Source organism: Triturus cristatus, chromosome 3_1 (genome assembly GCF_964204655.1).
Source record: "Triturus cristatus chromosome 3_1, aTriCri1.1, whole genome shotgun sequence".
NCBI classification, from domain to species: Eukaryota; Metazoa; Chordata; class Amphibia; order Caudata; family Salamandridae; genus Triturus; species Triturus cristatus.
This window is the reverse complement of record NC_140583.1, coordinates 822555815-822583255: the sequence shown is the minus strand read 5'-3', so window position 1 is coordinate 822583255 and position 27441 is coordinate 822555815.

Below are 27441 nucleotides of genomic sequence, written 5' to 3'. Positions count from 1 at the left end.
TGTGACCGTGGCTGATGCAAAGATCGTCCACCACGGAACCGCCACAGGCAATCGTACCATCTGCGCGGTGGATCAGTCTGCATCCCTACAATGGTGGTGGTGCCTAGCAGGCACCCACGCCATATTAGGATGCTGGCTTTAGCCAGCTTTTCCATGCTGACGAAACCGCCATGGAAAAGCTGGCAGGGATTGGTTTCATGGGCCCGTTGCAGGCCCCCTTGTGTTGGGGGAGGTGTTTGTGCACGGGGGGCATACACATGGTACCCCCTACATTTCACTGCACTAAGTGACAGGCACCGTGTGGTGCCTGTCACGTAGTGCAGTGAAATGCACAACATGCATTTTTAACATCGCGGCTGTTGCTGCAGTCAGCAGCACCCACTGCAATGTTGAATTGCAAAATGCGACCGCCATGGTGGCGGTCGCATCCTAATTGGAGTGTGGGACCGCCACATGAGAAGTCCGACCACCATCGTAATGACACCCCAAATAAATTAAAAAAAAACACAATAAAATGTAACACTTTAAAAAAATAACATTTTGATCTTATACTAACAGAAAAAAACAAGTGGATAAACATCAACAACAGAAAGAAAATCCATCAAGAAAATACAATAAAAATACATGTAAATTTCAGGCAAACATATTAATTATACACAATGTTTACTGTTCAAAATAGTATAATTAATAAATATATATATACATATAGTCACAGGTTAACCAAGAAATGGCAGAGGGAGCAAAATTCATTACTTTACAAAAAGGGAAACTACTTCTCTGCTACATGGGATACACTTACACCCAAGAAAAAATTAGTGGAAACAAAACAAATTGGAACTGCCGTAAATATTACTCTAACTCTTGTTATGGTAGAGCCACTACAATAGAAACCAATGTAGTAAATGTCAAAGAACATAACCCTCCCCCAAACGTCACTGACATTGAAATTAGAGATGCTCTCAAGACAATAAGAGAAGCAAGTACCAACTCACAACAAACAAGTACCCAAATACTTGAAAATGTGTTTACTAGGGTAGCTGAGCATGTTACAGGACAACAACCGTCTGGCCTCACTCTGAAGAGATTAATTTCCCAAACTAAAAGAGTTACAGTTCAAACACCACCCACCCCTCAAACCTTTGCTGAAATACAAATATTACCTGAAAATACCATCACTCACAAAGATGAAAAATTCCTTCTCCATGATAACAAAAATCTTGAAAAATGAATTAACATCTTTGTAACAAATACCAACTTACAAAAACTTAAAAACTGTGAGCTGTCGATTGCACATTCAAAGTTTGCCCCAAGCCTTTCTATCAATTATACACAATCCTCGGTGAATATGAAAATACTAACAAAGCCTTCCTATACGCACTACTCCCTAATGAACAGAACACCAGATACATAGAGCTCCTAACAATAGTAATACAATACACCGACAAATACTTTCCGCAAAAAATCATCATTGATTTTGAACAATCAATGATTCAATCAATTTTAAAATTATACCCACACACTCCAATACAAGATTGCTACTACCACTTTGACCAAAGTATCTGGAGGCACCTACAAAAATCTACTTTAAGTATAATTACGCCACCAATAGCAACTTCACCTACCAAATAAAAAAATTAATAGCCCTGGCCTATGTACCAACAACTGAAGTAGCAAACCATTACAGCCTACTTCTTGCAAAGCCCCTTTTATCAGGCAAAATTAACTCACTTCCTAGACTACTTCGAAGATACTTGGGTGGGAAGGCTACATAGATCAGGGCACCGTAAGCAACCCAAATTCCAAATACCTTGGTGGAACGTATATGATAGTACTCTAGCTCAAAAAGCAAAAACAAACAATGCAGTGGAAGGATGGCACAATGCCTTTCAAGCCACAATTGGAAGAGGACAACCAACCCTACATAAACCTATAGAAGCTATTAAAAAAGAAGAAAGCTATCAAGAGCTTAAGCTAGAACAATCCCAGTTATGTAGCAGTAGACGATCCGAGAAATCCAATAAATCCATATAAGATAAATCGATAACCAAATCCAAAGGGAACCCCCCAAAAAATGCAAAAATATAACTGTAGGAAAATGATCCAACAACGCAATCCTCGCAATAACGAAACCCTCAAAAACCCAAAAAATAGTTTTAAAAAAACACTCCAACAAACCGGAAAATTAAAAGGAAATGTAAAAATTCTTGTTTTCGATAAACAAAATAAAGTTTCCTTTTTTGTAAAAAAAAGGGTTGAGACCACCATCCGTTCACAATCGGGAAAACCTGAAAAAAAAAACAGCATTCACCCACAATAACACGTACAAAACCACAAACATTAACAATAAACACAAAATAACACAAATAAACAACACATAACTAACACTACATAACACTCTACTCTAATCCAACCCTACGGTAAACATATAAAAAACACTAAACTACCAAAAAAACACCTAGCTACACTAAAAATTAACAAATATGGCTCTCACAAACCTAGCATTAATAATCTCCTACTACCTCGCCTTACCCTAAAATTACCTTAAAAGTTAATTAAAACAAATTTACCTTAACTGACGAAACGCAGCTTCCAACCACGAGGTTCCGTCTTCCAAAATGACCTAATAACAAAACAGATTAATACAAAAGTGAGGAAACTAGAAAAAATGGCAGCGTAATAAAAATGAAAAAAAATAACTACCCATAGAAAAGAATGGCTAAATAATATTAAAATACAAAAAAAAAAAATATTAATCTATTTACTTTACTATTCCATTACTATACTACAAAAAAAGTTAAAAATTGCAATTATAATCGCCGAGTGTAATGGCCGCTTTCTGAGGTGGCTCTGTCCGAGCGCGCCAGTCCCAGTAAATATCCATCGCCTAGAAATCTGATAAATGGCTTGACATCGTACCGGAGCACCTTGTAACACTACGGGAGCAGGGGGAGCCAAGTTTCAGCTAAGTCCGATCGGTGGTTCCGGATATCGGACCGCCAAAGTGTAGCATCGGAGGCAGCGACCTGCTGCGGAGCCTAGGCCCTAATACACCACGGCCTGCACCCCTGGCCCGGCTGACCATCGGCGGAGCGGCTGCTCTAATTATCATCGAGGGCCCATTGGGATACGGACCTGGCGATCGGCCCTGCTCGTCGCTGTCCCGCGGGGCGGATGGTGTGCGGAATTGAAGGTGGCGTGCCCTGAAGCCGTGTGGAGCTGCCTGGCAGGTGCAAGATGACGCGCAGGTGGGGGATGGTCTGAGCACTGCCTCGCGCTGCTGATGTGAAGACTCGGGGCAATCACCCAGCCGTGTGCCGTGATCTCTGGGCCTGATGTAGCATTGTGCCCTCCATGTCAATGCAGGGAGGAGATTGTTTCACAGTCTGCACCGGGTGCTGGATCGCCCACTTTGTTGATAGCTGGGACCGGTGCTTGTGATACCTGGCGGCCATATTAGGCCCTGAGGAGCTTGCGGAGCAACATTGCTGTTGGGAGTCAGACCCTGATGCCCTGGAGGTAGGCGAGTGCAGGAGCTGGCCTGGCGCACACGATTTAACACATTTGTTTGTAAGGAGGTACGTCTCATCCTTGGAACTTCGCCTACAGCACGACCGCGCTGCTCCAGGCCCTAGTGGGGGAAGCCTGGGGGTTGTGTTTGCCGGGCATCAGCTGGGCCTAGTCTCCCTTATTTCCTATGCCTGCATTGCGCCTGCTGGGGCCACGCGCGTCATGGCTGGGGGCCGCAGCTCTAAAGCGGCCCTCCAGACCAAGCTATCAAAGTACGTTTGGGAGGGGTGCCCTGGAGCTAGCCCAAAAAAATATGCGGCAGTCTCAGACACGCCAGATGCTGGTGGGAAACGGAAGGAACCAACGCTGCAGGATATCCTTGAAGCCATCACGACGGTCCGTACATCCTTGGAAACGCGCATTGATACTGTGTCTACTGAAGTATACCTTATTCGGGCAGACATGCGCTCCATGAACTCGCAACTGAAAGACGTGGAAATTAAAACAACATCTCTTATTGAGGACACGTCCACCCTACAGAGGCAGATGGAAGAAGTAAGGACGCACGCCGCGAAACTGGAGGTGGAGTTGGATGACTATGAAGGGCGCTGCAGACGCAACAATGTTCTCATTATTGGGGTGCCGGAGCGGGCAGAGGGGCCATCGGCGGACCTCTTCATCGAGGAACTGATCCCTACCCACCTTAAGCCAAAAGGGCTCTCTAATTTCTTCTCGGTGGAAAGAGCGCACAGTGTGCCGGGTGGCAAACCGAGGCTTGGTGCCTCCCCGCGCCCTCTCCTTGCTAGGGTCTTCAACTACCGAGATAGAGATGCTATCCTGCAGTGTGCCCGTTCGCCCCTCCTGGTGGAGTTTCAAAACAGCTGCAAACTGAGGGTGGAAGCGGAGGGGAAAACTTGGTTCTTTGCTACCCCAGAGGAGGCCTGGGACTGGCTCGATGGAGGGCGTAAAGACAGCCACATCCGGGGTGCGGGATCTGGTGGAAATGCCTGGAACTCTGATGGTAGCACGTCACCGGGAGCAGATCGACACGGAAGACGGCACCGGCTAGTTGGTCTGTATGCTTCTTTTTGGGGGTGTAGGGTTTCTGCATTGCCACAACACTGTGATAATCTGTTGGCTCCTCTGGGTGCACCGGACTTCTTGTCAGTACCGAGCTAGACTTTCGTTGATACCTTTGTCGGACTGGTCTCTTCATGACTCTCCTGGTTCCCCACTGCTCCTGTATAATTGCTTTAATGTTTTCTAGGCTCTGGATGTTGTTTCTAGTATGTTCATGTGGCTTATATGTCATTCTCATTTGACAATTTCTTAGGGACGGGTGCTCGGTTAGGCTAAACGAACCCGTAAGTCTTTGGGAGGGTGGGCGATAGGCACTCTGCTAGTTTGGGGGTGGGGTTTTTTGCCTCCGCCGAGCAGGGAGGCAGGGAGGGGGTGTTGGGTATGTTTTTGGGGTCTGTGGGGCGGGTGGATTGGTATTGTGTTTGTGTTGGGATTGTGCTGTTTTTTAGGCATGCCTTATGTAACTGGCTACAGGTGGAAGTGGACATAGATTCACTGTTCTGTATATCCTCATTGTCGAGGGAACTAGGGGACATATCGACGCTTCTCCGCATACACCTTGCGCAGCGCTACGTACTGGGGCACCGTACACCATTAAGAGAGGGTGATGGGTCTAACACATAGACAGAAACTTACCTTACAATCCTGGAATGTAAACGGACTGGGTGACTGGGGCACCGTACACCATTAAGAGTGGGTGATGGATCTAACACATAGACAGAAACTTACCTTACAATCCTGGAATGTAAACGGACTGGATGACAAAATTAAACGGGGGGTTGTCCTTCAATTTTTAAAGTGGCACTCACCAGACGTAGTTTTTCTGCAAGAGACCCATCTGCTGGGTAACTTCTGTAAGGCCCTGTCACGTTGGGACTTCCAGTTAATAGCTCACTCAGCATTCGGGTCGGGCTCCCGGGGTGTGGGCATCCTAATCCGTAAATCGTTCCCCTTAACTGTGGATATGGTCCGTACCGACCCTCTGGGTAGATTTGTTACCATTTCCGGGATTTGGGAAGGATCCACACTTAATTTGATCTCTGTGTACGTACCACCGGGCTTACACACACAGGCTTTTATTGATCTCGGCGATCTCCTCCTTGGCTTGCCGGATGGGAGGTTACTAATCGGGGGTGACTTTAACTCCATCGTCTCCGATTCCCTGGAACGTTGGCTCCAGAAAGACCTGCTGCCCTCTCTTAAACGAATTCATACTTTTCTGGGGGCTATGGGCCTTGTGGATATTTGGAGATGCTTGCACCCTAACCAGCTCCAATACACCCACTTCTCGGGACCCCATCAAAGTATGTCGCATATAGATTATGTGCTCACACTTACGCACCACCTTCATTGTGTCAAAGACATTCAACATCTGGCTAGGGGAATTTCGGATCACTCACCTGTTCAGTGCCGGTTGGAAGTGGGCGAACCCACTGTCGGTAGGGTAGCGCCGCTCAACTCCTGGTATCTCATGACTCCCTCCATCAGGGAGAAGGTTCTGAGTGAGTCTGATCTGTATTTTCAGGATAACTTGGGATCGGTCAGTTCCGCCGTTGTACTTTGGGAAGCCTATAAGACGGTTATTCGGGGGGTTGTGTTGAGCCAAATTGCTGGACAGCGTAAGGAGAGAGAAGCATATATGGTACGATTAGAGGGTGAAATCCTAGATCTTGAACGTACAGTTCGGCTGCAAAACATGGAGGCTGTGCATCAGAACCTCCGCATTAAAATCAAGGAGTTCTCTGACCTAGCCACAGATGCGGCCAAGGCACAATTCCGAGCTACACAAAGCAGGATCTATGATGTAGGCGATAAGGCAGGCAAGCTCTTGTTATGTTATGTTAACAGAAACTTGTAAAGCGCACAGTCACCAAAAGGTTTCATGGCGCTAATCTCGGATAGTGTTACGGCACAAGGACTATGCATGAGCTTGCTCAAACAGCCAGGTCTTAAGTGCCTTTCTTAATCCCAACAGGTTGTCGCACATCCTGATTGTTAGAGGTAAAGAGTTCCAGAATTTGGGGGCGAGGTAGGAAAACCTACGCCCTCCCTGGCGTCTGAGCTTAATGGCAGGGGTAGTCAGTAGATGGAGATGAGCAGATCGTAAATTACGGAGTGGGGCGTGCTTTGCAATCATGCAACTAATGAATTTAGGACTCCTGCCATGCAGTGCTTTAAAGATCAACCACCCTGTCTTAAAAGCTGCACGTTGGGCAATTGGTAGCCAATGAAGTTTAGATAGCCATGGTCTGGCAGATTGCAATTTAAGTTGTTTGTAAATTAATCTCGCAGCCTGATTCTGTACTAATTGAAGGCGTTTGAGTAGAAATAGGGGCAGGCCAAGATAAATGGAGTTTGAAAAGTCCAGACGTGAGAGGACCAGGGCTATCACAACTTGTATGAGTGCTGAGTGAGACAGCAAATGGGCGACCTTCCGGATTTTACGCAATTGGAAAAAACAGGCGGAGACCACTGCCCCCACTTGTCCTTTAGGTGACAGATCTGCATTAATGGTGACCCCCAAGCTTTTCACAGAGGAAGAAGGAATGGGGGGGGGGGACCTAGTTCTATCGGCCAGTAATGATGGTCCCAAAAGATCTCGCTCTTCCCAGGCAATACTGGTTCTGTCTTGCCCGGGTTGAGTTTGAGATGATTGAGGTCCATCCAACGCTGAATGTGAAGCATGGTGGCTTGAAATTCAAGAGAAGAGTCAGAAGAATCCAAGGTGAAGACAAGCTGAAGATCGTCAGCATAATTAAAGGTAGTTATCTTTCTATCCTTTAATGAATGAATCAAGGGCCTATGGTAAAGATTGAAAAGAAGTGGGGATAGGGACGAGCCCTGTGGCACCCCGCATGTGATGGCAAGCTTCGAGGCGGTAAAGGGGCCGAGTCGGGCCGCTTGTGTCCTACCTTCAAGAAAGGACTTAATCCAATTATATGCGTGCCCGGTATGCCGGCCTGCTCGACACGGTCCATCAAAATTTTATGATCGACCGTGTCGAATGCGGCCGACAGATCCAGGAGCACCAGTGCCTGGGAAATGCCCTTGTCTGAGTTCGCTCTCAGTATGTCCAATACTGCAAGGATCACTGACTCAGTAGAATGAGCTGGCCGAAAGCCAGCTTGGCGTGGCTCTAGGTAATCTGTTCGTTCAACAAAATTGGAAAGGCAACTGGCCACATGGGCCTCTAGGATCTTAGCCAAGAAAGGGAGAAGAGAAATAGGACGATAATTCGAAGGGTTCAGAGGGTCAGCCCCTGGCTTTTTCAATAAAGGGACTACAATTGCGTTCTTAAAGGCTGTGGGAACCTTGCCCTGGACAAGAGACTCGTTCAGGAAGGGAAGCACATAACGAGGTAGATCGGAAAAGACAGCCCTCAGAACCTGGGGAGGACAGCAGTCGTTAGGGGACCCCGATTTTACACGGGTCATTAATTCAGATAGTATCTTAGGACATATAACTGGAAAGTGAGCCAAAGTGGCAGAATTATTCGGCATACTGTCCAAATGTTCCGTACTAACGCTAATGGGAATGCTGACTTTGATAGTAGAAATTTTGTCCAAGAAGAAATTATTCAGGGAGTTGCATAGCTCCTGAGTAGGAGTCTGACTAGGGAGTATTCTCTCAGAACTGCAGAGGTCATTGACTATCAAATACATTTATTTCGGCTTATTATGAGCATTTAATATTCTGGCTGAGAAAAAGGCCGCTTTTGTTTCCAGTATCGCTTTTTTATACTCTTTACGAGCAAGCACAAACTGCAGTTTATCTTCAGTGGAGTATTTTGACCTCCATTTTCTCTCTTTTTGACGGAGCTTGAGTTTTTGTTTTTTGAGCTCAGCAGTGAACCATTTGTGTGCATCTGAATGGCGGGCACAGGAAAATTTAGTGAGTGGGGCATGGACATTGGAAACCAACAGTAGCCAGTCCGATATGCTCTCTTCCATGATGTTAACATCAGGGTTGAAAACAGGTGCTGAGCTGGCCAAGGTTTTAACAAATTCTAATTTATCAAATGTCCTCCACTTTCTTGTCATGCTTCCCACTGCCATAGGGGTTTTGATCTTAGAGTTTATGGTGGCAGTGAATTTTATTAAATAGTGGTCTGACCAAATACATGGTGAGATTGTGGGCACTGACAATGTAAAATTTGAAGACCAGATTTGGTCCAGAATATGTCCCTTTACATGAGTAGGGGAAGATAAGTGCTGGACCAAATTCAAATTCGAGAGCAACTCAAAAAGTTCTGCGCCGTGTGGCCCGCCCCGGGCATCATGAAACCAATAGTTCAAGTCTCCTATAAGTAGGACATTAGAATAGTTAGTAACAAGATTGGCCATTTGTTCGCTCAGAGATAGGGGAAAAGTAGGCATAGCCTGAGTGGGACGATAAATGAGCACGAAGAGAAGAGATCCAGTATTAGTGTCGAGTTTAATGACAATATTCTCTGCTTCTGGAAGATCAAGGGAAGTAATGGTAGTTAACTTAAAGTTTTTATTTATAATAGCAGCCACGCCGCCGCCAATCTTTCCTGAGGACCGATTTACAGACAAGATGTAATAGTCCGATTGGAGTGCTGCTAAAATATCCGGAGTAGAGTCCTGGGTTAACCAGGTTTCAGTAACCAGAAAAATATCTGTTTTTTCTGAAGTCAGTAACAGGAATATATCTAGCTGGTGTTTAACCAGAGAGCGGGTGTTAAGATAAAGAATATGCAAAGCGGAGTGTTTAACTGTAGTAGATCCAGGGATGGGGGGACTAGGAGGAGGGAGGGCGACATGACGACTCAGATTTTGGGAGATGCCATTTTCCATGACGCGATTGTAGGCAACAGGATCAAGGGGGAAATAGGGGTGAGCTAGCAGTCCAAGTGCTTTGGAGGAATATTTAATGATTTTGCTATGGTTCATGGCCCCTGGGGCCGTCTGGGCACGGACGGGCGCAGACGGGCTTGCCTGTGGCACGCCGCTGGCGCGCCCGCTGCGCGCGTCCGTTGCGCTCCCGCGCTACATCAAGCATTTATGCCCAGGCCCCTCCTCTGACTCCTCCTCCTACAGGCCAATTGGCTAAGGCCTAGGGCTGGAGAGCTACAGGGGTGACGGCGAGCAGCCTGCGAGCTACAGGTTCAAAGTAAGTTTCCCCAATTTGATTTTACAGATTTTAAACAGTTCTAAACACACTAAACAATGTTTTAAAATACATAAAGTAAAAACGCTGTCAGCAGCGGTCCGCGTGGCAAAACTAAGCAAGCTCTTGGCTTGGTTGGATCGTAGAGAGGGGGCGCGGCGTGTGGTGGTTGAAATCGTCACAGATCCCCCAACCCGCATTACTGCACCAAAGGACATTGCGGACACATTTGGGCAGTACTACCATATACTTTACACTTCCCATACCACACATTCTGAGGAGGAGGCTTCCTCTCTCCTTCGTGATATTAGACTACTGGCTCTCACCAAGGAGGAGAGTTCCGATCTTGATCTAGATATCACAGTGCTTGAAGTTGGAAAAGCCATACAAGACCTGCGCGGGGGAAAGCATCGGGCCCCAATGGGATCCCCATTGAGTTATTCAAGATAACAGCAAATAGGACAGCCCCTTTTCTCACCGATATGTATAGGGCGAGTAAAGCGATAGGGATCCTTCCCGAAGATCACAGACTGGCCAATATCATCCTGATTCCCAAGGCGGGCAAGCCCGCTAACCAATGTTCATCCTACAGGCCTATCTCACTGCTCAATTGCATAGCTAAAATCCTTGCGAAGGTCCTTGCCACTCGTTTGCTCCGGGTTCTCACCAGTCTGGACCACCCCGACCAGTCAGGGTTTATGGCGGCGAGAAATACATCCCTCAACCTCCGCACGCCCCACGGAGTACTTTGCCGGGCGGATACGATCAGGGAGGATGCGGTTGTGGTATCCCTGGACGCTGCATCAGCTTTTGACCCTATCGAGTGGCCTTACCTGTTTGCTGTGCTTCATAAATTTGGTTTTGGTCCTGAGTTTATTAAATGAGTGCGCCTTCTGTGCCATCAACTGTTGGCTCAGATGGTCATGAATAATCGGAAATCGCCCGTCTTCTCTCTTGGTAGAGGCACCCAACAGGGTTGCCCTTTGTCGCCGCTCCTCTTTGCTTTGGCTTTGGAGCCGCTGGCGGCGTGGATCCATCAGGATCCTGCGATTAGGGGCCTTAGATGGACACACGGTTGGGAGGACCGCATATCACTATGCGCGGACGACATCTTGCTTTATATAGCCTCACCGGCAGTGTCGCTCAACGTGGTCTTAGATATTTTTCGAGTGTTCGGGAGGTTCGCGAGGTATACAATTAATTGGTCTAAGTTAGTTCTTTATGTTCTCTACAGACGGCATTTTTCACTCCCCCGGGGTTGCCAGTTGACAGAGGCGGAGGATAGCTTCAAATATCTGGGAATCTGGGTTTCCAAAGATTTATTTAAATTCTATGACCACAATCTTCGGCCGCCACTGATACGTCTCAAGTCTGATGTCCAGCATTGGAAGTAGCTTCCCTTGACTCTCCTGGGACGTGCGGCCTTATTTAAGATGATGTCTCTTCCCAGACTTTTGCACACACTGCAGAACACCCCGCTTCCAGTTGCTGCCTCATTTAAAGAACTTGAAAGTGTAGTTTGTGATTTGGTGTGGGAGGGCAAACCCCCGTATCGCCACACATAAACTCACATTAGGTTGGTTTGATGGGTGTATTGGACGTCAAAAGGTATTACTGGGCCTCACAGCTCGCAGCCATCAACCAATGCCAATATAGACCACAAGATGACCCGGCTTTTCGGATCGACAGATGGCTCCTCCCAGGAGGTGGTTTTGAGGGTGCGCTATATACACGGTCCTTGAATCCCGCTCTATCCGGCCCGACTCGGCATGCCGTGCAGGTGTGGGAAGACACAAGCAGAAGCCTGGGCTGGGAGGGCACACTCACTCAAGCCACACCGCTCTGGCACTGTGATCAGTTGGGTTGGCTGTTTCGCTATAAGGGCTTTGATAAATGGGATTTCATCTGTATCTCCAGGGTGGAGGATCTCTGGAAGTCGGACGCAGTCATACCCTTTTCACAACTTCAGCAGGGTTACGAAATGGCCAAAACAGAATATTTCCGGTATCTACAGATTAGACACGCCCTGTTCGCTGCTCTCCCAATGGGTACCATCTTGCCTAACTCCCCCCCTCCGAGGATAGGATCGTAGACGGCGACCTGCCCGAAAAGGATATATCTCTCATCTACAAAAAGCTCATTAATAACATGACAGATTCCCTGATTTGTCTGAGAAGTAAATGGGACCACGACGTGGCCGGCATGGACGATGAGGAGTGGTGGGCTGCAGTGGCTTCTCCCCATGAGGTCACCATCTCCTCCTCCTTTAATTGGTCCAATTAAAGATTCTCCACAGGATATATCTGTCAGGGACCTCACTGGTCCATATGGGGTATACTCAAGATGGTGGCTGTGTGAGACTGGGTGGGCAGGAGGGCACCTTCATTCATACTCTCTGGGATTGTGCTGGGATTCAGAAGTATTGGGGGAGGGTGGTGCTCATGATGGAGGAGGTATTGGGGAAACAGATACAGTGTAACATTAAACTGGTACTATTGAACATATGGGATCCCACCGATCTGACTGCCAAGGAGAGAATTTGGGCCACTCTGGGGTTCATGGTGGCCAAACAAAATATTGCACGACTGTGGAGGGCCCCAAGTCCTCCAAAGATCGCTGACTGGGCTTATGATATGGACTGAAGTATGGTAACGGAAAAGCCCATATACGAGTACAGAGGGTGTCTGACAAAATGGTCACAAACATGGGGGGCATGGAATTCCTATCGGGGAGACATCTGTGAGCTGCCTAGAGTTGGGGGGGATATGGACACTGCGCATTAGCAGTATATTATTATTGCTATCTGCCCTATGTCAATGTGTCTACTTTCATATGGGCGTATTACCTGCAAGTATGTTACTGATCACCTGCGAAATGTTGCATTGTAACCATGTCATGCCTTTTTTTTCAATAAAAAGAGTTTTCATAAAATTGCAATTATATCTTACAAATATACGTATGTTAAAAATATTGTTAATTTTCCAATCATATATTAAAAATTTATGTTAAAAAACATTGATGATTTTACAATTCTACATGAAAAATGTGTGTTTAAAAATATTACATTTCCAAATCTACATGAAATATTTACATTAATAAATATTATTATTCAAACTCAACAAAAAAAAATTAAAAATATATTATACTTTGTAATAAATTTTGAACAACATCAAAATACCTGGATAATGTTTCTAATATTATGAGAAAATGTAAAACAAAAACAAATGAGAACAAATAAACTGTAAAATAAAAAAAACATGTGTAATCAATAAAAATGTTTGCAAGAATAACATACATCTCCTTTCTTATTTAAATGTGCATACAAAGGTGCCGATTCCGATCCTGTAAAACCCGGGTACAAATGGTCGTACGGAGCGTTTTCTCCGTACGACTCGTACCCGGGAATTCCACCGTACAAGCCAGCAAGTACGATTCGTACAGAAATACCATTTCCGTACGATTCGTAAAAAACACTGTACGGCTAAAAAATACATACAATTCCGAGCCTGGACAGCGCGTACGCGACGTCCGCACGGAGTCAGGCAGCGTTTTACGGACCAGCAAGTACGATTCGTACCCACAGCACTCCGCACGGCTATATTTTTACGGGAGCCAAAAAGTGCCGGAAAAGCTAAGTACGCCGCGATGCACGAGGAAGAGAGGGCCCGGTGCGCGCCGTACACGCCATCACCCACATTGTACGTGTCATCATGTACGGTGCGTACCCCAACATTGCATATGAATGGACCGTACCCCCAGCCCCCCGTATGTACGTGCCGTACCCCCCGTATGTACGCACCGTACCCCCAGCCCCGTATGTACGTGCCGTACCCCCAGCCCCCCATATGTACGCGCCGTACCCCCAGCCCCGTATTTACGTGCCGTACCCCCAGCCCCCCGTATGTACACGCCATACCCCCAGCCCCGTATTTACGTGCCGTACCCCCAGCCCCCCGTATGTACGCGCCGTAACCCCAGCCCCGTATGTACGCGCCGTACCCCCAGCGCGTACATACGGGGCTGGGGGTACGGCGCGTAAATACGGGGGGGGCTGGGGGTACGCTGCATACATATGGGGCTGGGGGTACGGCGCGTACATACGGGGGGGTACGGCGCGTACATACGGGGGGGCTGGGGGTACGGCGCGTACAGATGGGGGGCTGGAGGTATGGCGCATACATACGAGGGGGCTGGGGGTACGGCATGTACATACGGGGCTGGGGGTACGGCACATACATACGGGGGGTACGGCGCGTACATACAGGGGGGCTGGGGTACGGCACGTACATACGGGGGGCTGGGGGTACGGCGCATACATACGGGGGCTGGGGGTACAGCGCGTACATACGGGGAGGGTCTGGGGGGGCGTATGACTCGTACCCCGGGCACAAGTGTGCCCGGGGTAGGGGTCGTACACAGTTCGCTCCATACGGGACGTTTTTCATACGCTTGTGCATTCGGAACGCCGGTACGGATCGGACTTGTGCGCTCGGACTTCAGTTTTACAACTCGTACGTAAAACTGTCCGGGGACGTCTCGTAGACTTTTCCCGAGGCGATTCGTATGTATTTTTCCCGTACGAATCGTACTTCACCGTTTGTACGGTACTTGTACGATTCGTACGTAAAACAATACGGATACGAGTCGTACGGGAAAAAAAAATACAGGATCGGAATCGGCCCCAAAATGAAATAAATAATAAACAATACAAAAATTGCTATTTTAACTCCAAAACCAACAAAACTCAGGGAAAGTGTTGGATGATAAACCTAATTAAATTACTATTTCAACTCCAAAACAAACAAAACTCAGGGAAAGTGATGGATAAAAACACCTAATTAAATTGCTATTCTAACTCCAAAACAAAATAAACTCAAGGAAAATGCTGGATAATAAAACATAATAAATTACTATTCCAACACCAAAACAAACTAAATTTAGGGAAAGTGCTGGATAATAAACCTAATTTAGGGGGTCATTATGATGGCGGGCGGATCGCCACCACCCGGCTGGCGGGAATTACTTTGGGGGCCCATTGCGTGCCCCTGGGGCCTTAGAGAGGCTGCACTTGGGGGATACCTATGGTCCCCCCCTACATTGCCGTGCTCAAGGTGGCAGGCACCACGTGGTGCCTGCCACCTTGTTCATGGCAATGCTCAACATGCTATTTTGGCATTGCGGCGGGTGCTGCTTTGCATTTGTCACCCCCGAGTGGGACAAGTATGCTCAGACGTAAGTCCCGTGCTCTCCATGCCACTGGAATCAAGCTATCCTGGCTGAAGAGGAGTGAAACCCCGAAACCGGTCCTAGGGCTTGGTTCCAGTCCAGGGAGGACCTGGCTTGGCAGCTCGGGCTGGACTGTTTCCATGAGGCACAGGGTCAAGACTGATTTGCATATGGCTGGGTTCAAACTGGAATGGCATGGTGAGCAAAAAAACGATGGATCCAGGCCCAGATCTCTGTACTAGGGTGAATGTTTGACATTGTTCTGCATTCTGTCCATCAACTGTTGTTTTTGCATTTGTCACCCCCGAGTGGGACGGGTATGCTCAGACGTGAGTCCCGTGCTCTCCATGCCACTGGAATTAAGCAATCCTGGCTGAAGAGGAGTGAATCCCCGAAACCGGTCCTAGGAAGCTTGGTTCCAGTCCAGGGAGGACCTGGCTTGGCAGCTCGGGCTGGACTGTTCCCATGAGGCACAGGGTCAAGACTGATTTGCATATGGCAGGGTTCAAGCTGGAATGGCATGGTGAGCAAAAAAACGATGGATTTAGGCCCAGATCTCTGTACTAGGGTGAATGTATGACATTGTTCTGCATTCTGTCCATCAACTGTTGTTTTTGCATACAGCAGCACCCGCCACAATGTCAAGAAAGCGGAAGGCGACCGCCAGAGTGGCGGTCGCATCTTAATCAGTGGTGCGGGACTGCCGCACACCTGGTGGACGGTCCCAGCACCGCTAAGCCCGCCATCCTAATGGGCCGGCCCCAAAATTACTATTCCAACTGCAACACCAACAAAACTCAGGGAAAGTGCTGGATAATAATTCAAATTAAATTACTATTCCAACTCAAAAACCAACAAAACTCAGGGAAAGTGCTGGAAAAGAAACCTAATTAATTACTATTCCAACTCCAAAACCAATAAAACTCAGGGAAAGTGATGGATAATAAACCTAATTAAATTACTATGCCATCTCCAATACCAACAAATCTCAGGGAAAGTGCTGGATAATAAACCTAATTAAATCACTATTCTAACTCCAAATCAAAATAAACTCAAGGAAAGTGCTGGATAATAAAACATAATAAATTACTATTCCAACACCAAAACCAACTAAATTCAGGGAAAGTGCTGAATAATAAACCGAATAAAAATACTATTCCAACTCCAAAACCAACAAAACTCAGAGAAATTGCTGGATAATAATTAAAATTCCATTTTCATTCCAACACCGAACCCAAAAAATCTCAAGGAAAGTGCTGCATAATAAACCTAATTAAATTACTATTCGAACTCCAAAACAAAATAAACTCAAGGAAAGTGCTGGATAATAAAACATAATAAATTACCATTCAACACCAAAACAAACTAAATTAAGGGAAACCGCTGGAATATAAACCTAATGAAATTACAATTCCAACTCTAAAACCAATAAAACTCAGGGAAAGTGCTGGATAATAATTCAACTTAAATTACTATTCCAACTCCATAACCAACAAACCTCTGGGAAAGTGTTGGAATAGTAATTTAATTAGGTTTATTATCCAACTCCAAAACAAAATAAACACAAGGCAAGTGCTGGATGGATAATAAAACATAATACATTACTATTACAACTCCAAAACTAAAAACAAATCAAAGAAAGTGCTGGAGAATGAAATATAAAAAATAACTATTACAACTCCAAATTTATGATAAAAAAATAATTATTTTTACAAAACGTATCTTCATAATACATTTTTAAATGCTATAAATAATATATCTTATTAAAATTTTTTTTTAAATACATGACAAAAAAATAAAGAAAAATGTACTCAAATATAACCTCAATATTTTTAATTGATTTTTAAAAAAATGATAGTCATATTTTAGAAAGAAGTTTTAAATTTTAATTTCTACTTTTAATAAAAATTTCTTTTACCGTACAATTTCAAAAAAATAGTTCTATTTTAATTAGACAATTTTAAATACGCCATAAACATATCCCCTATAAATACAAAATCTCACACATAAATATTTGAAATATTTTTTTAAAAAACATGTAAAATATATTTTTTTAAAACATACTCCCCACCCTTATCCCCTATAAACCCAACATCCCGCTCCTAAAATGTAACAACAATTTAAAAAAAAATTTAAATTTGATTCCAACATTTTCAAATTACTCCCTTATCCTCTATAAACCCAACATCCAGCTACTAAAATTTTACACACATTTTTAAAATATTTACATTTTAATCCAAATTTTTTAAATTACTCTCCACCCATATCCCCTATAAACCCAACACCTTACTCCTAAAATTTAACAAAATAATAAAAGTATTTAAATTTTAATCCAATTTTTTAAAATTACTCCCAACCCTTATCCCCTATAAACCCAACATCCTGCCCCTAAAACTTTATTTAAAAAATTAAACAAAGTTTTTACATTTATTTTTCATACTATTAAACATATATTAACTAATACTAATTTAATAATAATAAAATACTAACATTAAAAAAAATTGATATAATTTACAATTTTTTTAACATTGACATTTACAAAATCGATATTTTTGCATTACATTAAATTCGATATTTTTAACGACGAGAAAACTTACCTTGATATTTTCCACCATCGATAGTCTTGTCAGTATTACTGCAATTTTATATTATCACGTCAATATTCTGTCTCTGCGACCCAATCCTTATCCTCTGTGCAGAGCGCACAGACAAATGGTCATGTGTTCCAGTTTCAATTGGGATTCTGTGCAAATGTGTGTGTAGGAGATGAGCAGTTGTCAAAATATTGACAATGCAAAAGTAAAAGAAAATACATTATTTACAGGTGAGTGGATGTGCTGTTCATTTTATTTGTGGGTCATAAAGTGAAGGAGATGCACAAAACTGCATTCAGGAGATAGAGAAAAAAGGGTGCTAAAGAAGATAGAGGTGAGGTGTAAGATATGCTGATGGATGAGAGGTAGAGAGAAAAATGACATACTTGTCTAACAAAGAGTGAACATAACAGGAGTGACTAAGACACTCTGAAGACCATTACCCCTTCAACAGGCCTCAGCAATGTTAATTCTCAGTCTCACAATTTCAGAATTGTTAACATTTTCAATTCCGATTGTTTGAAACAAAACGATTGTTACTTCTTCATCTTAAACATATAACAACCACTGACAATCCCAATAGTCCTGGCTGGTTTTAGGTGTATGTCAGTTGTTGATTTATATAGCGGGATGCAACACAGGGACCCTAGAGAGGCTCAGAAATACCGGTCGGGTGGTACATTATGAAAATCACAGAAATGCACTTTATGTGTTTAATTCCACCTATTTACATAGAACCCTTCACATACATACATACACACACACACAAACACACACACACACACACACACATACTTTTTTCATCCCACTTAAAGTGATGACACACTTGATTGGTGAAGACAAAACTGCACAGTACATGATCAGAAAATGCACATCAGCAGACATATTGTTATAAATTATTAAAGCACAGACAACAATTGAGAGGAAGTTAATGGATTTTCTCTTGGGTGAGGGGTCTCACCATATGTTGTATATTCGGTAATAAGTGACTTACATCATAAGGTTTGGATTTAAGTTCATTTAATATAATTGTTCATACGTAGTGAGCCTCATGAAGAGTATTTTAGGGATAGGGAATATGCGGTGAAGATTACCTCAAATGATTTGTGGTTTGTACAGAGTTAGAGAGCCAGCATGTGTTTAGTCAGGATCCTTTGGTGAAACTGAATCTAAGAAGTGTAATGGCAATTAAAAGAAACACTTAGGGGCCGATTCAGATACCGGCCGCAAAACGAACCGACCGACAATGACCCGGACCCAATACCGACCGACACAGACCAGCGCCGTACGACCCGTGCAGTATGATGCAACGCGAGTGAATTACAACCGACAAGTATGGAATACAAGCCGTACGACCGAGTCGTAGGGAAAATAGTGATCCGGCCGTAAAACCGACGCGAATTTCACCGACCGACAAGAACCCAGAATGAACCCGACCGACCCGTACCTGCGATGTCCGATCCACGCAGTACGATGCAATGCGTGTAAAACCAGACCGACTCGCACGGAGACCAAGCCGTACGACCGACACGCACAGAAAACCGAGCACACAAGCAATAGAGACCTTCGCGACCAACGCGTATCAAACACAGAAGATAGGCAGCGTGAACGAGGTGGAGAAGCCCACACGAGACAACAGCAGCGCCTGTTTCTGTCACATGAACGTCTCCTTCATGCCTACAAAACCCAAAGGAAAAAAGACAAAAAAAGGACCAAACAAGCAATGACAAAGCAAATAAATACCAAATAAAAAAACATGGGACAAAGACACACCCACAACTCCAACTATATAAAGGACTACAATCACTACCATCATCCCTTGAAAACAGGAGACACAGCCAGTAGCAAACACCATTACACAGTAACCACAGACACACTCACAACTCACACATCACACAACCCACACACCATCAGCACCTCATCCAAAAGCACACACACATACAGCCAGCAAAACCAACACCAACCCACCCTCACTTGCACCCTCACACACACATCCCTCACCACCACCACCCATCACCATGCCCCCAAAGAAGAATCCAAAGTTCACAGATAGTGAGTTAGAAGTGCTGGTAGACGAGATCATCAGAGTAGAGCCGCATTTGTGTGGTACATTGGTCCAAAGGACCCCCATGTCACAGAAAACAAAGATGTGGGCGAGGATTGTGGACAAGGTGAACGCACAAGCACCAGCAAGGCGCACAAAGGACGATATCCAGAACAGGTGGTATGACGTGCGCAGGAGGGTCAAGAAACTCATCGAAAAAGATCACGTCCTGAGTCAGTGCACCGGCGGTGGCCCTCCTGCAAAACCAGTCTACTTCAGGACCTGGGAGGAGAAGGTGCGGGACATCCTACCACCAGAGAGCGTCCATGGCCTAACAGACATCCCAGAGCCTGGTGAGTACACAAACAACATACCCAAGATTGTGTGGCATGGGGACAGTGAAACCATGCACCTCAAGCAAAGCTACAGTAACCAATAGATAATCAGCCCAAGATGTGTATGCTAGTCAGAAAACACAATACCTGCCATCACATAGTGAATTGGAACTGTGTCATGACATGCATCAACCTACAAAAACAAATAGAGCAAGCCAGTGGCACAAAGCTAAATAGACACTGCCAGACAGTTTGCCACCATAAACACACTACCTCACAGTGCAGCTGACTGACAGGGAGGAATTGTGGGGATGCAGGTGATGTTAGTGTATGCAAAAGCATGATGGGGCCTGTAGTCACAGATAATGCTCCCCCTCCTGATTGGCCCATCAAGACCTCACTGAAACATGCCCACATCACAGGGAGTGGAAAATGACTGACAAGATGGCTGACACTGGCTCCTGCTGTGGGGAGCACAAGGCCCTGCTAGGGGTTGTGTGCAAATCAGAAGCAGGACACCACTGACTGACATCCTGAAAGACAACTTGCACTCCCTACAATGGAAGCACGTTTCATGATGGGAAGGAGGACTGACAGCCCTGACCATACTTACCAGCATGTGGAGACACACCCCCCTCAACACAGACTCTACACAACTCACCGGGTAGAATGCATTGACACACACCTCATTGAAATATCAGCAAAGGATCCCCAATACTGGGTGCTGCTGTGTGAAGCACAGGGGCTCTCTTTGGACTTGTAGCCAAACAAACACCAGGATTTCACAGTCAGCCATCTTGCCATTGCTGTCACACCCCCTCACAGGGAAGCAGAGTCAAGAGGAAGGAAGTATGGGCATGCTGGGAAGGGGGGTGTAGCCAAGAGTATGATGGGAGTCGCAGTCACAGACAATCTACACCCACCCACGTGGCCCAGCAAGCTCACACTGAACCATGCTCGCCTCACAGGGAGTGGGAATGGACTGACAAGATGTCTGGCACTGCGCTCTGTTGTGGGAAGCACAAGGCCATGCTGGGAAATGGCCAACCACAAACAACAGGACTGCACAGTCAGTCATCTTGCCATTGCTGTCACACCCCCTCACAGGGAAGCAGAGTCAAGAGGAAGGAAGTATGGGCATGGTGGGAAGGGGGGTGTAGCCAAGAGTATGATGGGAGTCGCAGTCACAGACAATCTACACCCACCCACATGGCCCAGCAAGCTCACACTGAACCATGCTCGCCTCACAGGGAGTGGGAATGGACTGACAAGATGTCTGACATTGGGCTCTGTGTGGGGAGCACAAGGCCATGCTGGGAAATGGCCAACCACAAACACCAGGACTGCACAGTCAGCCATCTTGCCATTGCTGTCACACCCCCTCACAGGAAAGCAGAGTCAAGAGGAAGGAAGTATGGGCGTGCTGGGAAGGGGATGTAGCCAAGAGTATGATGGGAGTCGCAGTCACAGACAATCTACACCCACCCACATGGCCCAGCAAGCTCACACTGAACCATGCTCGCCTCACAGGGAGTGGGAATGGACTGACAAGATGTCTGACACTGGGCTCTGTTGTGGGGAAGAACAAGGCCATGCTGGGAAATGGCCAACCACAAACACCAGGACTGCACAGTCAGCCATCTTGCCATTGCTGTCACACCCCCTCACAGGGAAGCAGAGTCAAGAGGAAGGAAGTATGGGCATGCTGGGAAGGGGGGTGTAGCCAAGAGTATGATGGGAGTCGCAGTCACAGACAATCTACACCCACCCACATGGGCCAGCAAGCTCACACTGAACCATACTCGTCTCACAGGGAGTGGGAAGGGACTGACAAGATGTCTGACACGGGGCTCTGTTGTGGGGAGCACAAGGCCATGCTGGGAAATGGCCAACAACAATATCAAACTCTGTCCGTAACAAGCTGGGAGAAAGCAGTGTACAGGCAGGCATCTGTTCGAAAAGTAGAAAATGTCATGTTTGTGAACCATCAATGCATGTAGAAACATAACTCACATCGTGTGTCTCTTCCAAACACAGGTGGTGCTGGGCACCCAGCACCAAATTATGAGGATTCCCCGGCCCAGACTCTGGCGGACACTGAGCTCTCTGGTCTGACTCTCTTTCTGTCCTCTTCGGATTACAATGACCAACCTGGCACCTCCGGTGTGAGCCATCATGCAGCACCAGCAGCATCAACATCTGCACCCTCTGTACCCACACCTCCAGCATCTGGACACTGACAGTGCACCCCTGCCAACACGGACAGACCAAGGCCAATGAACACCCACAGCACAGGAACACAGGACCCCCAGGAAGCTACAGCAAACACCACCAGCAACACCACCCAAGGGGTCCCAGTGTCACCTATGCGTCCCGCTGCTGGTCTTTCACGTGTGGATAGGGGTGCTGAGAGGGGTGGGAGGCAGATTGCGCGCCTTGCAGAGGGGTCTGGACTGCATGATAACCCCCACCTGGCACGCATCCTAGATGCGTACCAGAATAGCACCGGAGGATTTGGCCAGGTAGTGGGGATAATCAAAGACATGCAACACAAGCAGGTCGCCCACCATGCCCGCATGGAGGACAAGCGGGATGCCCTTACTGCAGTGCATCGGGACATACTCCAATGCCTCTGCCAGATCAACACCAACCTGTCCACACTTCCCTGGGTGGCCACAACATCTGTCACAACACCATCTGCCAGCGCCACAGGGAGGGAGGGGGACTCTGGCGGAGAGTCCCCTGCACCGCAGAGGCCTGCACATGAGGATCCCCCCCCGGAAGAAGAGGGGTCATCCGAAGAAGGACATGTGAGAGGCAGATGTCCCAGCACATCCCCCAGGGACTCTAAACCTGTTCTGGACAGGAAGACGTGGACACCGTTGAAATGGTGCGCTGGGCTTGGACGAACATAGCTAAGCGTGCGGGCATAGCGGATCTCTATGCGCCGAGTATGCCACTTGCGGCTAACCCACTGCTGGGTCCATTGACGGATAAGGCGGTGGCGCGCCGGGCGCAGACCTGTGGCCTGAGGGTGGCGGGAGACTTGTATCCGGACGACACTTTCTTGACGGTGCAGGCCATGGTAGCAGCGCCGGAACCTATGGCGTCGGAGCTACTTCTGTATTACCAACTGCGGTCGGCTTGTAAACACAGGTACACAATGTTCCCAAATGCTCCGCCGACGTTGGCGGCTTTGGAAGACATACTGTCGAACTCCTCCTCTCGCAAACTGATTACACGCATCTATAGAACTACTCAAAACGCAACGCCTGTTGCGCACGTGGATTCTAGATCACTGTGGGAGGGCGAAGCGGGCATCAGTATCACAGAGAAACAGTGGGAGTCTTGTTGCACCCAACTCGAAAACCTATCGCCTAATTATAGATTGCGGCTAATACATTTCAACTTCCTGCATAGGACTTACCGCACGCCCATACAGCTGTTTAGGATGGGGTTGCGGGCCGATACGAACTGTTGGAGATGTGGCGAGGGGGAGGCTACGTTCTATCACCTCGTATGGGTGTGTGCACCAGTGCGGAGGTACTGGGATACGGTCTTCCATACTGTTGGTAAGATCGTGGGAACGACTATGGAGCCGGACCCGCTCGTGGCCCTCTTGGGGTTTGTGATGAAGGTGCCTACTGGGTCGCGCAAACTTGTTGCCCTTTTACTGTTACTTGCCAAGCTCCAAATAGCGATACATTGGAAGAAAAAGGCACCGCCGAAAGCATCGGCCTGGGTAGGATCAGCGGTGTACTGTAGGGAACAACTTACCTCCTACTGGGACCAGATGCCGCAGCGTTCAAAGCCTGTAGACATATGGCAGCCGTTGGTGGATTGGTTGGCAGGAGCGGAAGTGGTGGAAGATGGCTGAGAGGGTGGCTTGTGAGTCCGGCACGTTGGGGCTACTGAGATGGGGTTGCGGAGAGGGGTACGCATGTGGGAAGCCTGGTGTCATCGTTCTTGAGGCTGCAACGCGCCTCGCATGGGTGGGGTCTCTACTGTCTGCACAGGCATGGCAACACACGGCCCAGAGTGGTGACAGTCATGTCCTTTATCATCGACAGTGTTCACTTTCCTGATGATCTCGCGTCCTGCTGTTGTTGTTAACTATTGACTGATGTACTATTATTGGTATGCTGCTCAAATGTACGGCCAGGACTCGCTTAGGCGGTGTACCGCTATATAACCAAGCTGCCTGCCTCCGGGTTGTTGGCTGAATAGCAGTGTACAATTTATTGGAATAATAAAGGTTTTTGGAAAACAAAAAAAAAAAAAACAACATAAAAAAAAAAAAAAAAAAACCTGTTCTGGACAATGTTCTTTGTGCGCAACCCGTTCACCTTGTCCAATCGCACACAACTCGCCGACATGACATGGAGGGTTCATGTTGGACCAATGTAGCAGATGACTGTGGACTTTACTCTGGACATCTCATCTACCAGCACTTCCTACTCCAATGTGAACTTTGAATTCCAAAAACAATGTACAGCACCCACCATCCTGTGCACTTCCCTCACACGTTTGAAAATATACTCACCAGTACACCATACTTGCCTCTGTTGTGATTCCAACTTGTCATGTTCAGGGAGATGTCGATCTGCTACACAACACAGTGCATGCCAAATACTGCAACAATGTGACCAACGTAAGTGACACATGATGTGACACATGTGAGGGAGACACACCACTATGGCACCACAACACATACTCACCATGGCTATGTTACTCATCACACACAATGATGTTGACCTGAAACACATTGGCATGCACAGACACAACACCAACCTCAGTCAGTGGTAACAAGTCCACAGGTGAGGTAAGCAGATGTCACTCAGATGTGGGAAGACAGACAAAGCACATAACAAAGCGTAGCACAGGTTCATTACACATCAGCAACACGTTTATTCCACAATAGTTGCACGGTAATTCCACTTAACAGTGGACACACACTCACAAAGTGTTGGAGAATTGAAGTCCAGGGATGTGTGGTACATCAGTTGATGGGAATTGACAACTTCCACACTGATGTTGGCTTCTGGGTGTTGGGGGGCAGTGTTGACCAAACAACAGGCAAAGTACCCTGGGAAGGATAGACACAAGACACAGTCAAAAGCACAGCAGAACAGGAGAGAAATGCAATACACATGCACAAAACATGTCGCAAGAAACCTACACAAAAACAAGTTAGCAGTACTACCCTATTGTGGAGTACACACCACCTGAATGGACACATCACTGCACGCATCCAGTCAAGTGGCACACAGACACACTCAGACAGCAACAGAGCTGCCACAACACATTCCAGGCTACCTCCATACATTCACATAACAACACTTGAAACTCACATTCAGCTGAAGAAGTTGTTGATGAGCTGTGAGCGGACGTCACCCTCATCCTCATCCTCACTGGCATCTTGGCCCAGCCCAGGATCCTCCACAGGTACCGGCGGTTGGTCATCGTCATCCTGGATGAGAGGCACCTCTTTCCGCACTGCCATGTTGTGTAGCATGCAGCATACAATGATTATTTTGCACACCTTTGCATGCTCACATGGGAGGGCCACACCGGTCTTGTCCAGGCACCGAAAGCGGCTTTTAAGTAGGTCAAATGTCCGCTCAATCACCCTCCTGCTCCGACCATGTGCCTCATTGTAGCGCAGCTTGGCTGGTGTTACAGGGTTCCTGAGGGGTGTCAGCAACCACGGCATGTTTGGGTATCCGGAGTCACCTACACACACAAAAATGAACAAGTAGCTGAGTTTTGTAGGAGTGCGGAATACAACATTGACAAACACACACAATGAGAAACAGTCAGTACACACCGACAAGCCAGGCATGCTGAGCTGGCATCTGTGACATCAGCGTTGCAATGCGACTACTCCTCATAATGTAGGCAACGTGCGCAGAACCAGGGAACCGTGCACACACATGTGTGATAAACATGTCAGCAAGACATACCACCAGAGCATTGATGGAGCACCCGACTAAACATCGTTTGCGACATACCACCAGCAGTAGCCACAGTGTACTGGAAGGTACCAGTAGCAAAGAAGTGCAGGCCTGCCATCACCTTTACCTCTGGGGTCAGTGCTGTAGGGTATGTCCAGCCAGGTAGCAGATGTGGTGCCAACTGCTCTGCCAACTCCTCAGTGGCCTGGTGAAGCGGTACCGTCTAATGCAGTCGCGTTCCTGCATGGTTGCAAGGTCTGGGAACAGTCGATGGATAGCTGGTGCCCTGCCGTACAGAGATGCACAAAGGAAGATTGTCAGTTCATCCACCCATGTGGCCATGACCAGGCTCAATCGCACATGATAAATCATGACATTACACAATGTACTGAGGTGTGTACTGTTGGGCATGGACACATGTCACCTACATGACCACCACCTCACAACTCAACTCACTGAGGAGGAGAACCAGGCCCTGCTGGATGGGCTCCTTCCACAGTTCAGCAAGCTCTATGGGAAACCAGGGGAGCAGGTGAGTGTGCAGTCCACTGCCTTCCTAATTATGCATGTTGTCTGACTAGCAGGACTAGCAGTGTGTACACCAGTGGCAAGCATTCTCACTGACTACTTTCATGACCCAAAGTGTGTAGGTACATGTAATGAACAGGTGTCCTGCTGCTAAAGTGCATTGGTGCAAGCTTAAACTATCCAGGCATTGTTAACATGTCAGACATGCAGGTGATTTTTCCTTCCCCATGGTTGCACTACCTGTGTAAATCATTTCCCTTTGTGATGATGACATGTATATCCAAATGTGTGCTGCACAAATCTGGGGCATGTGTGTTAATGTACTTTTCACTTTGTCATCCTCACAGGTTGATGCCCACCAGAAGCAGGAGATCTGGCTGACCATCGCCCGGGCTGTTCGTTCGGTGGGGGTCTACAAGCGCCGGATCCGCAACTGCCAGAAGAGGTGGCAGGACCTTCGGGACTGGACCCGGAGGATAGCTAGAGTCCAGCTGAAGCTGTCACCTCTGCGCAGGAGGGGTGGACACCGGACCCTGACCCCCCACATGCTCCGGATCCTGGCGGTGGTCTTCCCAGACCTGGATAGGCAGCTGAAGGCCAGACAGCAGCAGGAAGGGGGTAAGTCCATGCCTAATCTGTGTAATATGTCTGACATGTCAATTGCAGTCTTTTGGCCTGGTCACACTTCCACATTACGTAGGTCTTGTAGTCCAATACTCAGGTCCCTCAATTGTGTGATACACCCTCCTCATCTGTTCCACAGGTGTGGCCCCTTCAGTCTGTTGCTTGTGTCACTGGGGCACTGTGTCCCTGCAGTCAGCTATGCTTCATCTACCGGACAGCATCTGTTCCCGTGACTCTGGTGTGTGTTTCATGGGTGGGTCAATTGTTTACCCAATGCCTGAGATCTGACATGTGATCTGTGTGTGCCCTTGAGATGTGTTCCAATTGCTGGTCTGACTCGCCACATGTGGCTGAGGTATTCCAAACAAACCCATGCAGCAGGGGACTCCAATTCTGGGGCCTCAGGAGTATGTATATCA